Source organism: Oryctolagus cuniculus, chromosome 4 (genome assembly GCF_051225735.1).
Source record: "Oryctolagus cuniculus isolate XC-2025 breed Fujian yellow rabbit chromosome 4, ASM5122573v1, whole genome shotgun sequence".
Classification (NCBI taxonomy): Eukaryota; Metazoa; Chordata; class Mammalia; order Lagomorpha; family Leporidae; genus Oryctolagus; species Oryctolagus cuniculus.
Window position 1 is genome coordinate 70,468,791 of NC_142870.1, and position 19,327 is coordinate 70,488,117.

Genomic DNA, 19,327 nt, shown 5'->3' on the forward strand with positions numbered 1-19,327 from the left:
TGGCTGTGGCATGGTCTATTTCAAACTCCTTCACAGTGCCCAGTGTTGCATGTTCCCAGATGACATTTGGTTGGCAGAAGCTGGGCCTCTAAAGCTGGCAGTCTGGAATGCAGCCCACTGTGTTTTGACAAACACATAATTGACCATCTGATCACCAGCCTACGTTCCACACTCAGGTCACTGGGGGACCTGGGCTTTCAATAGGTCTCTACTCCTTGTCTTGTTCATCTTCTCAAACCTTTCTCCAGAAAGCAATATAGAGAAGAGTTAAACACACCCACGCACATCCTACCATTTGCGAACGAGAACAGGGTACATGAGACATAAGCTGCTGAAATTTTCCTTTAAACTGTCCTGGCAGCCCAAAGTGAACAAGAGAAAAGCACACTTATGGTGAACTCTAATTCAGAGAGAAGGAATGAATATACTGAATTGTTTCAACACCCGGCTGTGCATAAGTTGCAATTCAGTTCAATGGCTTGGAAATTCTGCTTAGAAAAAGGCAGCAATGGGAAAATGATAGGAAATTGGGGCATTGATTGACTTTAGGGGGATATTATTACGAAACAGTTTCATTTCCAGGTGAAAGAAGAGAAAAGCAGGACACAACGAATGTCTTCTCCTCACCTGCCCTCCTCCTTCCCCGTGCCCTCCATGGGCAGAAGGAGACACACACCCACCCCACCCCGCCCTCAGAGACCAGGGGACAGCAGCTCAGACTGAGGTCAGATTCAAATTGAAGTCTCCAGTGAGGCTCCCATGAGGAAGTATTTTGGTCTGAAATTTGGCTCCCCACAACATATCTGCCTTTCTCCTAGAGGGCAAGGATTACGCAGTTAACCAAGATATGCTAGAATTATGCAAACGTTAATGCCTGTGACAACACTACCAAATAGCTTCTCCTCTCCATTCCATCCCTACCGCACAGCTCAGGCCCTTGGTTTTCACTCGTGTTTCTATTCTCAGCCAGTTATCTCTATTGTCACCAGAACACTCCTTCTAAATCATAAATCTGCTTAAAATTCATCAAAGCCTCCTTGATTCTGCTGCAGCAGGCCCAATCTCCTTTGCATGGCATATACCATCCGACCCCATCTCTCGCACTTCCTCTTTTGACTACCATGCTCTAGCCACCCAACTACTGAGCTCCTCTATCTGGCTGCCACTTGGTGTCTCTTGAATTTTCTTGTTTGCTTTTTAGTTTGAGAGGCAAAGAGATCAAGAGAGAGTTCCCATATGCTGGTTCACTTCCCAATGCCTGCCAATAACCGGGGCTGGGCCAGGCTGAAGCCAGAAGCTGAGAACTCAATCCAGGGCAAGTCTGTGCCTCTTGCTTTAAATCAGCGTGGCAGGTGACGGAGGGCTCCTCTTTGTTTCTGCTAAAGAGGAATGGAACAGAAAAACTCGGGGGAATGCCTGGCAGCTATTCAGATCCTATTGAAATCTGGGTCAAATCCAGACTGGGACATTGGACTAAATGCGGTACCAAAGACAGAAGGTCGGATGGGTTGAATTTTGCACCTGTCTAGAGGAGGCCATTAAAGAGCTTCTTGGAGCTCGAAGCACTGGGGAGATAATGTTCTGACTTGTTCCCAAGGAACTTTTCTTTTCCTTTTGATGGGTCTCAGGGGCACCACCCTAGAGCCATCAGCTGTGTCCATGGGGCGCTTAAGGACAGTAGTGCTGTCATAGGCCCTGTCACCCTGCTGACATATGGGCAGCCTCAGGATTTGGAACAATCCAAGCAAGCATGAAGTCTGGCCCAGGGGAGGGATGAGGTCATGAGGACTTGAATGGACTATCAGCTCACTCCAGGACTTTCTCCCAGCCTTATCACTCGGTAAAACACTGGATTTTCCTGGACACTGCCCGACTGGTGGTTGGTATAGCATAGAATCAGTGTCACACTTTGCTATGAGCCAGACACAGCCATTCAATTATGTTTTTTTTTTTTATCTCGAAGGTCTCCCCCTCGATTTCTAATCAATTACACAGTCCCCTGTACTGCTTGTGTCTGAGGCGTGCCCTATAGCGCTGACGTCATAATAGCTGAGCCAGGCGGGCAGGAGTGCACTGTGCTGACTCATCCCGGTGATGTGAGGATTAATGTCTTGTCTAACACAGAGCTATTATGTGAACTGTTTTTACACAAAAGAACTGTAACAGAAATGATTTGCCAGTCAGAGGACTGGAAATACGCAGTGCTAGGTGACTGAGGGAGGGGTGTGGGATGTAAAGTGCTAGCCATAAGCACCCACATTGACATCTTCCACAGCGTTCACAGATCTGCTCTATAAGCTCTGAGAATAGGGAATAAAGAGACTTGTTGGGGGCAAGCAGGACCTACCTCTGTTGTATAAATGCATGATACACAGCACAGTCTTTGGGGAGTTTAATCAATCTCCCTCCTCTGTCAAATACAATATCATGTCAGACTTGAGCTTTAGCATCCTTGGGGGATTCTGCTCCCTTAAATCTATCTGCCACTGGCTTCTAGGAAATGTTGGTGGGAACCTCCTTTCTGTGCAAACGATGCCAGCCCAAGAAAAACCTCGGAGTGAGGAGTCAGTGCAGTCAGAGATCCTGCTGTAAACAGGGACAGCCCCTACCACAGGATGAGATATGGCCACGAGGAGGCCGACCATTGTTGAGCACATTAGGTGACAATCACTACCCAAAGGCCCTCTCGGGTAGTGTCTCTTATAGCGACTTTGATTACTTGGGTTCACTACCCCAGACCCTCATTCAAGCAGCTTAAAATAAAATTTATCCAAACCCACTCAGTTTGGACTAGTTTGGGTTTTACTAATAAATGTTCTGTTTCTTTTTTATTAATCTGAAAGCATTTATTACTTTTTCCTAAATGTCTTTCCATCTTTTGTTTAAAAAAAAATTCCTTCTCTAAACCTCTTGGTACACATGAATCCTATATTTCTTTTTTTCCCCCAGACTATTTATAATTTTTACACAAATTTTAGCTTATTTACTTTTCAGTCTTATACTTCATGGTAAAAGGATATTAGAAATTTTGTCAATAAAGGAAAGCTCCGATCTAAGAGTTGAAGTTACAAACCATTGGCCCTAAGGATGGGTGCATAACTGAAGAATAATAATTGCTCATTGATGCTCAGTGGAGCAAAAGCCCAACTGTTGCTGGTGTCTAACTGAAGAATGCAGGCTGCGGTTTCGAAGAGCAGTGACTTCTGCAAACAGCAGCTGCAGCCAAGTGAAGGGCCGTCTTTATAAAAGTACAGTGCTCGGGCCGCGGGTCTTTCCAGCCTCCCGCTGGAAGGCAACTCACTGCTACCACCAACAGCAGCAACTCGAAACACGAAAGAAACTAATGCACACGAAAGCAGCGCCAGAAACCACAACAATGCCTACTAAAAAATGCCAACAAAGACCAAAATTTCCCAAATCTGAAAATGTAAAAAAACCATTTTTACTTACATAAAGAGAAGGGGCAGGCCACCAACTGCTGGTCAAGGAACTGTAAATCAAAGAAGAAACAAGGAATCAGAAACAAATGTGACACTACAGTGGGGAGAAGGGAAGCAAATTGGAGTGTAAATGGGATTGGTTCTTTCTACACCGAGTCCACTTTGTCATCTGTAGTCCCTAAATAAAGGAGATCTGGATTGAAATTTTTCCAAAGGTGTGATTCCCCTGCTATGATGACCAGCATAGCGTTTCCCAGTACAAGGAGTGCCAAGATCTCCCTTTATGGATTTCATTCTGATCTGTATCATACAGAAATTTTCTAGAGCTGTTCTACTATTCCATATAATAGCCACTAGCCACATTTGTCTATTTAAATCTAAATACTTAAACATTTAATTAAAAACTGCATGTTTAGCTTCTCAGTCACGCTAACCATATTTCAAGTGTTCCAGAGCCACACGTGGCTATTGGCTAATGGACAGCACAGACAATAGGACATACTTAGCATCGCTGAAAGTTCGGCTGGGCAGCGCTGATTAGGACAGCTAAAAGCGTTACTCTATATAGTACATTACTGACTTTAGCCACTTTGAGAAAGATAAGTCAAGCCCTGGTAAACTCTGGCTCTCTTAAGGGAAAATTTAATATGCTTCATGTTCACAAGACCCCCAGATTCAACATGTGTAGCTGTGCATTGCTAACATTGAGTATAACATGGCCACGTCTGCCTCAGCGCTTTGGCTTCCCTTTCAAACACTGCCTCTTCCACACTTTCTCACCAGCCTAGGAATGTCTCCTGTATGGTAGGAAATAATCTCATCAAGTGATTTTAACCTAAAGTATCTCTCCCCTTCCACACACATCTCTAATGATGAAAATGTCAGGTTTTGGGGGAATTGCTTTTTAGCAGTTTCTCATCCTATGTTTAAAAACTAATTCATTTGCAATCTCAAAGTACAAGGCAAACAACCTGGGATGGGATAGCTTCTCTTATATAGAAGGATAACATGGAAGTAATAGAAGATGCACGAGAAATTAATAAACCAAACAAGGATGTTGAGAAAACAAAGCAGGCCCCCCACCTTGGCTCCATGAAAACACATCAAGAACTTAATATATGCTGATTGGATACTTGTCTCTCTGACATCACGATTTTTTAGCCACTTCACACAAGGCCTCCAGAAAAATGCAAAACAAATTTTATTACAGGAGATCAAGCAGAAGAACCTGATTAAATAACCACAGTGAAAAAGGCTAAAGCAAAAAACTAGCAATTATAGAGATCTCAAGTCCCAGAAAGTTTTGTGGACAAATGTACCATGATGGAGATTCATCTAAGGAAATGGTTTCTTCTGTGTGGTCAATGTGAAACTCTGCCAGGCCCAGGCAGGGGTGATGGAGGACGCCCTCCCTGGACAGGAAGAGCGAAGACGAGAGTTTGTAGCCTGGATCACAATGCACAAGAACACAATGAGAGATTGGGGGTCTCCAGCACTGTCAAACTCTTCCACAAAATTGATGAATTTAATGAAATTTTTAAGAGGATAATTAGATTATATGTGATTTATTGAAATACCTACAAATTTGAAATATAAAAAATATTTAAAAAATCAAGTAGCATTCAGTCTTTAAAGCTGTAAATTTTGCTACATTTTAGTCTTCTCTTTGTGCTTCTCTTTGTGTCTTTTCTTACCTTTTCCTCTTTTCTATTTTTTCCTTTCTTCCTTTTTGCCCTCTCCCACCCATACTATGAGCTTATATTTTTACTCACCTTTGGGGAAAAGGAGAAAATATAATTATCACTTTTTTTGTTAAATATGTTCAATGATCACTTTTCTGTTGCATGTTATAAACCCAATAATTTTCTAGTGTGGTCTTCCAAAACCATAGTGTTTATGTTGTTATAGCTAGAACTTTCCTTTCTAAACTTTAAGGAGAATTTATTTGTAAAAATTAGTCAAAATTAAATTTTTGATGTGATCAAAAGAGATCAATGTAAATTGTACCCAGATTGACTAATATATCCAAGGTCTGGAATGAAAAACTATGTTTCCTGGATGTCAAATGACATGCAGGCTGTCAATGACAGGAATCCAAGATGGAGAGAAAAATCATAGTGTATGTTGCAGTCGAAGACAAAAGTAAAGCCAAGTGAAATTGGAGATTGTATTGGTTTAACTGAATTGTTGTCCTTATATATAAAAAACAACCAAAATATACCTAGTAAAACTGATCCCAAATTTAATAGCATAGCTAAAAATTTAATTTCAGAGTTTTTGTACAGTTCACAAATGTTCATAAACACTAAAAAAAAAAACCCTACTTCTTGATTGAATTACAATCTGCTATGCAATTTTGAGGCCATGTATTAATCTACATAGATTTATTTTTCTTCAATTCAAATAGCTATTTTATCAATATGTGCCCTTTCCACTTAAGTGATTTTCACTTCATATGTCTACAAGTTGTTTTTATCTGAAATGCAAAGAATTATATATAATAGTTTTGTACTAGAATAAAAATATTTGCCTGCTAGGTTCAAAGCAAAAGAATTTAAAACTGTAAAGGCTAAATAATTCAGGACATCAAACCTGGTTGGGGGGCATCAGGAGAGAGAAAGGAGGGGGCTGAGTGGTGGTGAAGTCTAATCCCAGTTTTATGATTTCTGAGTGCAAATCATTATAATGTGTCAATCTCCAAGGAATGGAAAGTATTATTAATTGTAACTGTAAAGATTAATCAGTTCTAATTTCAATTTACATAATGTTCTAGGGCAGTGGATCTGAACTTTTTCAGGTGATACAGATCCCTAGGAGAACTCCTTTCCAAATACCAAGTTCCAAAAAGCTTCCAGACTCCATGCCGGCCACTCAGGAACTGCAGGTGAGTCACCCTCAGGAAGAGGTGAAAACCCTCTCAATCCTATCCACAGGTCATTGCCTCCGAGAAGTTTTAGCAAAACCTTGGAAACTGAAGCTAGCAGTAGAGAAAATGTAGATTAAAAAAAGGAACTCTAAGTGGGTGAGGGTGTGGGGCCAGGGACATGTGGGCTTCTTTAAAGTCCTTGCAGACTCCCACCTCCCAGGTCCTCTATAAAGATTCCATAAATCCTCAGCCACAACAGGCTGGAGGAGTGTGGAGCAGAGAAGTGATGCAACAGCAAGACCTACTCTTTGCTGAGCCTCTTCTGTGGTTTCAGGCATCTTGCTAAACAAATGCAGGGATTTGGGTATATTCAGGGATGTGGAGCCGTGTAAGAGAAAGTACGCAAAGCCACAAAATAAATAATAATAAAAACACGGCTGTCTTCCTGGAGTGACAATTTTCCTGTTGTTGGTATGGACTCGGTGTCTACTTCTTGGATACTCTGGGAGACACACAACAGATACTGTTCTTGGCCTCGTGGAACTTCCAGTTTAGTGAAATAGACAAGAAAGCACTGAGGAGAGAAAACAAAATGTGTATTTTTGGGGTGAAATCTGAGCCTTCACTAAAAAGTCTTGTTTGTGGCAGCTGACTGCAGGCCCCGTCTCCGCAGGCACCCTCAGGGCTGGATCACTGGCTAACAGAGGATCACCCAAGTGGAAGAGCTGGAGAAGCCGTGTTAACAGTGTGTTATTTAATCCTCTCGACAAGAGAAAATACGGCTACTTCCAATTTACGAGAGAAAGCAGGGAGTTTGAGAAATGAGGAGCCTTACCCCAAATCACACAGCTGCTGGCATCTGAGTGAGTCAGTGCCATGCCAAAGTCTACTTATTTTGAACCACTAAATTACACTACCTCTAGGTGTTTCCCACTTTTTGTTTCCCCTTGAAATCTGGGCTCATTCAGGATTATGCAGGCTAGTTTAAGATTCTCTTTGGAAGGAGAAAGGTTTGGCTTGATTTGCATTCTAAATATTTCACAGTGGTAAGGAAAGCTATTATTATACCCATTTTATGGTGAGGAAGCTGAGCCACTTGCCAGCTGAGGTATCTGGCTGGGTTAAAAACAGAATCCGGGTTGTCAGACTCTTCATTCTTCTTGACTAACTCCCAGCCAGGCAACACTATTGTCCAAGGGTCTTTCTGTACATGGGATTCACATGACAAAGAGTGATACTAACTCTGCTAATAAAAAAAAAATGGTGAAAAAAAATAATCATAATCCACTGAAAAAAATTGGTTACTTTTAACAGAAAAGGGAGAACCTATTCATCATAAATGAATCAGAAATTTAGAATTAGAAATTTAGAATCAGAAATTTAGCATCAGTGGCAGAGCTGTGGGATTCAGACAAAACGAAGCTCAACACTTATCCTTCCGCTGAAGAGGGTAAATGGTGTGACAACAGGACAGAAATGACCTCTTGGACTTGCCTTTAATCTTTCCAGTCTTCTTCCTTCAACTATTCTCTCTAGAAGCTAGATAGATTTATATCTTTGTTTTCTATGGAAAAAGATATCATTTTAACACCATTTAATATCCTAGAATTATTGTAGTAATTAATTCATATGTGGGACTCATTCCAAACAGTAGGATGAAGATTTCTATCTTAATGATTTTCCTAACACTTTTTCTCTCCCAGTATTTTCAAAGGATGAGGCACTACTGGATTTTTAAGATTTGTATGTCTTTCAAAATAAGTGCCAGCTTCATAGATTCCTGTCAATTGATATTCCAATTTCACTCAGGATACAAGATTTCCTTTATCTGACAGATTCAAGAAATTTTATGCTAGATTTAGTGACATTTTATGCATCTTGAATTTAGGAGATTTTAATTCTCTATTTTCTACCTGGCAAAAGGTTCACAAGTTAAACTCGGGTGGAAGTGTTATTCATCTCTACATATGACATGCGTGCACCTCACACTGGGACTTTGGGGTCTCCCCAAAGTTTCTTGAAGTCTTCTCATTCATCAAGAAGACAACAAACGTCAAACATGGCCATTTATATGTTGAGGTCAACTTTTCAGAGTGTATTATTGTAGATCTACCTTGAGACAAATGACAAGGAAATCATAATGATGCTTGATTGTTCCTTAAGATGCCAGGATAACAAGCCTGAAGGGTATCTACCTGCAACAATTTCTGTCATGAAGTAAGGTAATGATCAGCAGAGAGAGAGGATTTAAAAACCAAAGTACAGCAAGGAGATCTGGGACTGATGCTCAATCTGAGACACTGCCAAAATACAATTAACACTTCTCCCTAGCCCCCCTGATTGGTACAGGTAGAAGGCCTGAAAGACTGAAAGGAAGTGAAAGTAGTAGTGCCGAAAGGGGCGGCAGGTGTTGACTTTGTGGTTTCTTGCTGCTTCTAAAGTAGACCCAGCTCTTGAGCATGCTGATATTCTGAGACCCTTTACTCTGGGATTCCAAACTACCTTTCCCTCCATATCTCAAACTTCTGAAGTTATAGCTTTGTATATTCCAAGCAGACTGCATATCAGGATGTTTTATTTATATTAAATTGATATTCTTCAGGGGCTGATGAAAAGGTTTGGCACTGTTATTATGTGATCCAATCAGTTAGAGGCATTTGGTGCTAATGCTGCTCATAGCTCGTAGCTCATACCCTTAATGCCATTTGGTAGAAAAAGATTGTGCCTATTATAGGTGAACTCATCAGCATGTAAACACAGTTCAGAGGGCTTTGGAATAAATATGGGCACAGCAGGAGGGAGAAGAAACATCCAGTTCTGTGTGAATAGGAGGCTGTTTTATTCAAAATGTCCCCCTAAATGGTTAAAAACAATACAAGGGAGGCCTGCGCTGAGGCACAGCAGGTAAAACCGCTGACTGCAGAGCCGGCATCCCATATGGGTGCCAGTTCTAGTACCAGCTGCTCCACTTCCAATCCAGCTCCCTGCTGTGGCCTGGGAGAGCAGTACAGGATGGCCCAAGTCCTTGGGCCCCTGCACCTACATGGGAAACCCGGAAGAAGCTCCTGGCTTCAGATCGGCTCAGCTCTGGCCACTACGGCCATTTAGGGAGTGAACCAGGCAATGGAAGACTTCTCTCTCTCTCTGCCTCTGCCTCACTGTAACTCTGCCTTTCAAATCAATAAATAAATCTTTAAAAACAAAGAAACAAACAAAAATGATACAAGGGGAAAATTACAGCACTACATTTATATCAAAAGGTAAATTAAGTAGGTATTAGTACCCAAGCATCTGTTAGATACTGAACCAAGAGGACACCATGGGCAAGGTATGTGTTTCAGAAACTTGAAAGAGCTTTCTGTATATAGATTGGAAAAATCTTTCTTTTGTCCTTGTCACCGACAACTACTTGCTTAGGAGCATCCAAGACTTTTCACAATCTGACGCCTACTCATCTCATTAGTGTTTTTTTTTTTTCTTCCAGCACTACTTTCTTATCTATTAGGACAGCCTATCTGCTGCTCCTTGAGCTCGTAGAGGACATCTAGTCTCTGAGCCTTTGCTAGCAGTTCACACTCTCCCAAGCCTAACACAGTGTGTTAAACACAGCATGACACTCCAATGTTTGTTGAATAAATGCTGTCTGTCTATTTTAGGAGACAAAGATGATAGAAAAAAGTTGTTAAATCAGTAAATAAATAGCACCAGCAAGAGGTCAAGGAAAAGTTAATTTTAGTGTGTTTTAGGAGTGGGGGCAAGATGAGCTTTAAGATTAGGAAAACTGATGCTCTTTATTCTTGGGTCTAGTCAGTGCTCTGAGTCAGTTACTTTTTTGGGAACAAGTTTAAACCTCAAGGTTAAATGAACACAAATGCTCTGTCCATCAGCATATACTGAAAAAGTTGTGGCTATTTCCATAGCTGCACAGTGAAATTAAAATATGCAGTGTCTCTCTCAGAGGCATCATATATGACAGATCTTTTTAAAACAGTCCCCTTTGCCACTCGAATGCAGAAAGAGTTATAAAACAAAAGTAAATTTTTTTTAAGAACTGAGATAATTTAGCTTAGGGAAGTAAGACTGAGGTATGTCTTTATAGGTTTTGGACTATAAGAAGAGTTATTGCAAAGAGGATAATGATTGGCACTTTTGTCCTAGGGCAAAATGATGTTAAATATCAAGTGAAGAATTTAGGACTTAAAGATGAACATTCCTAATATGCAAGTGTTAAATAACCAAATAGACTGCTAAGAGCTGTTTATGAAATTTCCTTCTTCTTAGATTTTTAAAAACAGGAGAGATCCTCATCTACTTTGGATGGAATGAATGCAGCTCTGCCCTCTGGTTAGGTGGACAAATTCAATAACCTCTCCAGTCCGTTTAGCTCTGTATGATTCTACAAAATCCTATGAAACATTGACCTTAAAACCATACAGAATCATAATATAGTTGAGTAAAATACATTCTACAACTTAGGGAGGATTAGGCAACACAGATAATCTGTAAGTTATGAAATGCAAGATAGTATACGGAGCTTTTAAATCGATTCAATTTGCTAAACGTATATGACACAAACAAAATGAGGAAAAATGTACATGAATCTACTATAGTTTTAGCATAATGACTAGTCAATGCAAAACATCTAACAATTAATTCTTTTGTGTCTACAAATTTACCTGAATCTCTCATAAACCTGTATTGAATATGCATATAAACACAATTTCTAATTAAATAGAAAAAAAAGTCCAGAAAACAACATATAAGAATTCACTATCATTCCCAGAAATATCTAAAAAGATATCAGGAGAACCTGGGAACAATTCCCTTAAACAACCAAAAAGAGCCCTGTACATTCTGAATGTCAATCTAGTAACAGGCTCAGGGAACAGCTCTAACAGGGGTGGCAAGTCACCGGCTTTCTATTTACCTTGCAGCTCTGGAGCTCAGAAGAAGTGTCCATTACATACAGCACACAGGGCTAGATGAACAGTTCCAGTGACCTTGTCTGAACCAAGTTCATTTACAGCAGTTTGCCACATTTCTTAAATAGAAAATGAGCCCATTCTATCTATGGCCCAGATTTGGACTGGATCACTGAACTATTGCCCAACTCTTATAAGCAAAGCACTAACATGTACCAATCAACAGGCAGCCCATAGCAAAGGCAGCAGCAAGGTCAAAATACACACATAAGAAATTGGCAGTACATTATAGAAGAAAGCTACTTCTAAAGATGGACTTTGGCTATTAAAACCTTTGAATGTTATTCAACCTTTGTTAGAAAAAGAGGGAAAAATCCTCAGTTCCAATGTAACTTGTAAAGATCTGGTTAAAAAAGAGATAGAAAATAAGTGTAGTTTTACTTTGCAACCCATTATTTTCATAAGAACACAAATCAAAGGGACAAACTATGCCAATTTCTTCATCACTGAGTTGAATAGAAGATTGTTCTCCTCTACACTAATGACTTCTCGGGGTTGGTTATCACTGGGATCAGCAGTTGGGAGGATGGAGGTCTGCGACCTTTATCAAAGGAAGCATTTTGTGCAGCATCACTATGGAAAATAAAGTCACCATTAAGCTAACTTTGACAACCTCACTAAGATAATGGTTGGTGTGTGTAGCCATTGTTTATGTTGTTTCAATGACAGGAATGAACTGAACAGCAAAGGTGTCGAGCTAACCAAAAACTTGAATTTCAGAAAGCTGTGGTTGGTACAATAAATGGAACACATAGGTTGTTAGAGATGACTGGGCTTACACCCTGCCCTCTCCCGCCATCCTTTCTTATTTCCACATCCACATTCCTATCAACAGGCAGTTGAAGCAAAAGAAACAGTGCCTCGCACTACTTCTTTACGAACACTGTCAGTCAGCCCTCTACCCCAACCACAACTTGCTCTCAGTTTTCTAAAAATGTATTGATTTAATTGTTTTAATACTTCCTCTTAGGGAGATTTGCATTTTCTTAACTGCCTCTACAAAATCCAAATTTAGTTTGTTTCACAGGTAACGAGAGCAGTATTCTGTGATTGTGATTGTGTGTGTGTGTGTGTGTGTGTGTGTGTATCAGGTATGGTGGTGGGTTCTGTCCTGCATTCTTCCAATTTTCCAATTCTACTCCCTACCAGGGTTACCTGCTTCCCTACCCTCAAGAAGCCCATGTTACTTGTCATTGAACTTCAGAGAAAGAGTTCTACATATATGTGCATTCATCATATATATTTTTTCCTCTCAGAAGTTGTAATGATATTGGGACTTTTAGTTCATTTATTCCATGAAGTCTCATTTCTACTAAAGTCAGAGTATATTAGGCAAAAATACAAGAAAACACAATGATTTAAAAGCATGGCAACTTGATGAGAGTCATTTGTGTTTTCTTGGCTAATGTCCACTGGTTGTAGCCTCTTCCTAAGGTCAAGGAGATGTTCACAGTATCTTTCTGTCCTAGAAAACCTGACCTGAGGGGCCAGCACTGTGGTGTAGCGGGTAAGGCCACCGCCTGCAGTGCTGGCATCCCATATGGGCGCCGGTTTGAGATCCAGCTGCTCTACTTCCTATCCAGCTCTCTGCTATGGTCTGGAGGGCAGTGGAAGATGGCCCAACTCCTTGGGCCCCTGCACCTGCGTGGGAGACTCGTAGGAAGCTCCTCGCTCCTGGCTTCAGATCAGCACAGTTCCAGCTGTTCAGGCTAACTGGGGAGTGAACCAGAGGATGGAAGACCTCTCTCTCTGCCTCTCCTTCTCTGTGTAACTCCTTCAAATAAATCTTTAAAAACAAAAAGCAAACCTGGCCCTTGCAAGTTCCTTGTGAATATCTGAATCCTTTCATCCACCTGCTAAGGAGAACTAGGAATCGAGAATGCTTTCTGCCTGCTCTTGAACCTGCGCGAAAGGCTAAGACTAAGCAACTTAGTGGGTGTCGTTCAGGCCAAACCATGGCTGAGCTGATCTCAGCAGGCTGGGAACCTGGGGCAGGCTGGGAAACACCGGGAAACCCACTTATGGAAATATAAAAGATTCACTCGTACAGTCAGGAAGAAATTATGCTGTTTCCAAGATGGACCCAGAAAATAAGGCGCATGAAAAACAAATGGAGCCAGACAGGATTTTTACAAACAGTCAACAGAGGTAAATTCCCAGAAGTGCCAGGTTTGCCAAGATTTTCTCAAATGATGGATTCATTCTCAGGGCTTGATGGTGGCCTGCACCAGACACCCCAAGGGAAGTCTGCTCATCTCTGACTAGGGAAGCCCAAACGACTCCCTGCACAAAGGGGTTCCTTTCTTGCCTTCAAAGGCCATCAGTGTGTGTCCCGGAGTCTCAGGGTTCCCAGTTTTCTTTGAATTTTGAAAATCTGCACATGCATGATTCCTCCTGTGTGAGCTGGCCCACGGGAAGTGACCAACTCACAACTCCACCGAGTTAACGAGTGCCACCCTGAGCAGTTTTTTCTCATTTCACACATCCACTCACTGCTGTCAATGCCCCAGCAGCAGCAGTATCATATGACTGTTTTTCCCTCCAAGTTAAGAAAGCACGGTGTTGGGAGGGGCAGGGATGTTTCTGCCTAATTCAAAACAGCAGTGTGACCCTAAAATGTTATCGAATAGCATTTTATCCAAGGACACATAAATAGCAAAACTTCTTGAGTGAAATCCTTTCATGTCATTCATTCAACTTCTTACAGTGTCCAGTTTAAATAGTAAATAATACACAATAATCATTGAGGTGGAGAAGTTTGATCTATATTCAGGACATTTAGAAAATATCTTGTATTACTGGAAAAATATTTTAGAGAACCATAGCCTCTTTCCTATCTTGAACAGCTTTAAGAAAAAGGCTGAAAAGAATGACATAACTCATTTTTTTTCCATTTCAAGGAACAGACTCATGTTTTTCTAGACTTATTTTTGCCAAAGTGGATGTCTTGAAAACTCTCAGATGATCACTGTTTTCTAACTTTTCAAAAAAGAAGGAAAAAGTGAACATGATGATGGTGGGTGATTTAATGGAATCAGCTTGTCAGCATGATGAAACTGAAAAAGCTTTCACAGAATATGTCCACATGCTAAAAAAAATCCTTTAACATAATGTATATAGTGTAGAGTGGTTTTAGTCATAGCAAAAGAAAGGAATAACATTTATCATTAATTTAGATGGTAAGTGTAAGGTTCTACTAAAAGCACTATGGATAAATCCTGGAAGTACATCCTGGCCAGACAAATGGAGCCATGCAAGTTCTAGGTCTTGTTAGGAGCTTTTGAAAGAGTCATCAGATGTTAAATCTGTCATCTTGGTAAATGACAAGAAAAATTCTAGGCTATTTCCCTAGAAATAGTACATGTTCTTCTACCATTGCATGGCTTCAGAATTTTAAACATTTGGTCAGAAATAGATGAGAAAATGACCTCTTCTGAATGTCCCACCCCTAGTCAACTATCCATTATTAAAAGTATATGTAGCATTGGCTGGCACCGCGGCTCACTAGGCTAATCCTCCGCCTTGCGGCACCGGCACCCCGGGTTCTAGTCCTGGTCCCCTCCCATTGTAACTTAGCATTCTCTGAACCGAGCCAGCCTAGGTAAATTTCAAGCTAGCATGATGAAAAGAACATTAACTCTCTTTCTTTCAACTTATGATAAAAAGAACATTAACCTTTTTTCAACTTATTTTCAACTCTTATTTCAACAGGAGGTTTTCTGGGGAGGATAGCTACATTTATGATAACTTGTCTAAATTGGACTTATGGGTCTCCTCCCATTATAACTTAGCATTCTTTGAACCAAGCCAGCCTAGGTAAATTTCAAGCTAGTATGATAAAAAGAACATTAACTCTTTTTCAAACTTATTGTTTTTCTTCTTATATGACTTACAAACAAAAAAATAGGAGAACTTAATAAATGTACATAGCAGCAATGTTCCCTCCCCTTTTCATACATTTATATCTTATATAAACAATGGTGATGGAATTATAAATACCATTACCCCACCTCCATGTTAATACTCTTATTATCTTGCATAAACAGAAGTGAACAAATACATACATGACACCACCAATCGATCCCTTTTCTAAAAATGAAGTTATCCTATTTCTAACCAGCAGAAAAAGAATATTTGAATTCAGGATGTAGTTTACCTGTTTATGTTTTGAATGTTAATAAAGTAAAATCAAATTACTGCTTATTTTTTTTTAGATTAAGAGCAGCCATTAACACTTTCTATACCAGCATAGAGAGCAGGGTGAGTGGAATAAATGGGTTAGTGGGTGATGGGCTTGGCAGGCTGGAGAAGATGCTAAGATGTGGGAAAAGGACATTTTAACCTACTGGGAAGGTAGGGGATATTTGCTGTCAGTTACAGACATTGTGTGTGTGTGTGTGTGTGTGTGTGTGTAGAACAAATCACTAGGAAGAGGTCATTTGGGGGCATTGGGTGAAAACAATATCAAAACAAAACTTAATAGTCATGTGAGGGAACTGGGGAAAAGGCCACTACTTCTTCCTTTTCCTCATGGCTTTCCCTACTCCCCTAGGATACTTTCACCTCTCTTCCATGTCTTCATACTCTTTCCCCTCCATTCTTCAGGTTCCTTCTTCTACTTCTTTATAATAAAGAAGAATTTAGAAATAACTTTAGGGAACAACAAGACCAAAAAATTTCAGAGAAGACTTAGGATAATATATTGTGTGTATAGATGTATATAATCTATATTTGATTGACGAAGTGGGAGAAACTGGGACTTTTGAGATTTAAATAATTCATGATATGTCTGGTCATATTAATCTACAGACCAGCTGGTTTTTAGCATTGCTAGAAAGAGCTATAATGGGATCAGGAGTAGGAAAAGAAGTGCGAGGGTGGAGACTGTTGTGGGGGGGAGCAACAGAATTCTATAAGGACTTATATTTGCAAAGGGGACTTCTTTCGAGTTGTTTATTGAAACTCCTCCAATCCTATTTTTTTAACTTAAATATAGACAACATCCAGAGAAGGAGCTTAGGAATTCTCCCAGGGTTTAGGAAACTACTAAAGCCTGCATATTATGTTCATCACAGTTCATTCAAGCAAGTAAGGGCTAAGTAGAGCATGGTATCTCACAATGAATAACATGGTTGGTTACTTTGCTAGGCTGACATATGGAGACAGGGCCCATAGGAGCAGAGCTCCCCTTATGAATGCCACGGAGAGACGCCCAGGTCCATCTGAATGCACAGGCATGAGGGATTAGTTGTTCAGTGTCATCTGTAAAGTTCCTAAAACTATTCTCTAGCCAAGCACCAACTTCTTGGCCCACTCGTCTCGGGGGGGAAAGAAATCAGCACTCAGCTTGTGGGAATACTGCACTTAGTCAAAAGGCAGGGGAAGGTTGCCGAGACATGACAACACTCACTGCCTAAAGATACGGGGCGGGGTGGGGTGGGGGGACAAGGAAAAAGCAGAAACAGAAAGGGACAGTGAGGACCAGCAAAGGGTGCCAGCTCTGGAGACTCTCTAAAGAGTAAGTCGAGCATCTGAAAATAACAGAAATAAAAGAGCACCCCTTGAGGAAGCATCAGCACACTTTTGGAATCTGAGCAAGAAGTAAAACATTTGCCTCTGTCAGGACTACTGCCATTGCCCTGTGGGAGGTTCCTTTTCCTTCTACTCTTAGCTGCGCAGTTAAGATTCCCCCTAAGAATTAGCATTCTGTCAAAACTGTGGTAATGAAGCTGCCTTAAATCAGTGACAAGTGGGGAATGAAACCCTGACCAGCCATCCTCCAATGTGTTCAGTCTACGATCTGTGGTTTCTTGGAGATCCGTGGAAACAGACGTGTGTGGTGGCGACAGGCCTCTTTCCTGGGACATACAAGGGATATTCAAAAAGTTCACAGAAATGACACATTATCTTGTACTTCCACTTCCATGAACTTTTGGACATTCCCTTGTATACAGCTATAGAGAACAAGTACATTATCTTCTTGTCATGACTGATTTTTCCTTTCGCTTCTCTTTCCCCCAGACGATTAATCTCCATGGACCCCTGTGGATATTAATGGTAAAAAAATTCACCAGCTCCATAAATTCCCTCATCTATGATCCTCATCTGTATCCACCTCATTCTGGAGCACAGATGAACCTGCTAAGCTCTCAGACTGCTGGGCAATGCTGGAAGAAAATCAACAAAACTACAGGCTCACTCTCCTCCAGAATTATGGTCTCTGGCTTGAACTGGGATTTTGGGACTACTTGGCCATTTGTTTATGAGTTCCTTGTCAGTTTCTTTTTCCATTCCCCAGTTTCATTTAGAACTTTTTCTATTTTTTATTTTTTTAAAGATTTATTTATTTACTTGAAAGTCAGAGTTACACAGAGAGAGGAGAGGCAGAAAGAGAGAGAGGTCTTCCATCCTCTGATTCACTCCCCAATTGGCCACAATGGCCAGAGCGTGCCGATCCAAAGCAAGGAGCCAGGAGCCTTCTCCCAGTCTCCCACATAGGTGCAGGGGCCTAAGGACTTGGACCATCTTCCACTGCTTTTTCAGGCCACAGCAGAGAGCTGGATCAGAAGTGGAGGAGCCGGGACTTGAACAGGCACCCATATGGGATGCCAACACTGCAGGCAAAGGGCTTTACCTACTATGCCATATTGCTGGCCCCTCATTTAGAACTCTTTTTTTTTTTTTTAATTTGACAGGTAGAGTTATAGACAGTGAGAGAGAGAGAGAGACAGAGAGAAAGGTCTTCCTTCTGTTGGTTCACCCCCCCAAATGGCTCCTATGGCCAGCGCTGCGTCGATCCAAAACCAGGAGCCAGGCACCTCTTCCAGGTGCAGGGGCCCAAGCACTTGGACCATCCTCCACTGCCCTCCTGGGCCACAGCAGAGAGCTGGACTGGAGGAGGAGCAGCCAGGACTAGAACTGGCACCCATATGGGATGCTGGCCCCAGAGGCGGAGGATTAACCAAGTGAGCCACGGTGCCAGCCCCCTTGAACTCTTTTTAATTTCTTATAACGAACCTCCATCCTTCACTGTCAACCTCTAACTTTGTCCCTTTTTACAATGAGAAGACAGAGGCCACCAGATGGCATTTCCCCTCACCAAGCCCTGTCACTGAATCTACCAGTGTATCCCAGAGACTTTTCTCTGTAATGTCAATTGCTTCTTTCAGGATCTTCTAACATCAATTAACCCTTTATTTCATATTTTCTTTTTTTTTTAAGTATTGTATTTACTTATTTGATAGGGAGAGTTATAGAGAGTGAGAGTGAGAGACAGAGAGAAAGGTCTTCCATCTACTGGTTCATTCCACAAATGGCTGCAATGACTAGAGCTGCGCCAGTCTGAAGCCAGGAACCAGGTGCTTCTTCCAGGTCTCCCCATACAGATGCAGGGGCCCAAAGACTTGGGCCACCTTCCACTGCTTTCCCAGGCTGCAGCAGAGAGCTGGATCAGAAGAGGAGCAGCTGGGACTAGAACCAGTGCCTATATGTGGTGCCAGCGCCCCAGGCAGAGGATTAACCTACTGTGCCACAGCGCCAGCCCTTCATATTTTCCAGCTACTGACATGTGTTAGCTGCCCTCATGTAAAGTAACAAACTGGGTGGTCATTTGGCTTGGGATTAAGAAATCACTTGGGATGCTCACATCCTGTATCATAATGAGATGGTTTGAGTCCCAGTTCCCCTTCTAAAGATTTCAGCTTCCTGGCAGTCAGCAGGTAATGGCTCAGATACATCGTCCCTGACCCTTCTTTGGGAGACTGACTGAGTTCCAGGCTCCTGGTTTTGGCCTGTCCCAGTCCTGACTGTTGTGGGGATTTGGGGGGAGTGAATCAATGTTGGAGGATCTCTCTTTTCTCAGTATCTATGTGTGTGTGTGTGTGTGTCTCTCTCTCTGCCTTTCAAATAAAATAAACATAGATTAATTTTAAAAATAAAATGACAAACAACAACCACAATAAATTAACCAGCAGCAAACCATCTTCTGTGGGCCTGAGCTTTCCTTCATTTTTGCTACCTCAAGCTTCCTAAATTCCCAT

General features: G+C 41.3%; 1 protein-coding gene across 45 annotated transcripts in view; it reads right to left on the bottom strand.

Moving 5' to 3' along the window:
• ZBTB20 (zinc finger and BTB domain containing 20) overlaps positions 1–19,327 on the bottom strand; it is an 873,240-nt gene that overhangs the window by 169,422 nt on the left and 684,491 nt on the right. For all 45 annotated transcript variants that reach the window (XM_070072132.2, XM_070072130.2, XM_070072148.2 and 42 more), the window contains one exon: positions 3,451–3,490. The gene's annotated coding sequence lies outside the window, so the exon portion shown is untranslated. The remainder of the gene's footprint in view (positions 1–3,450; positions 3,491–19,327) is intronic.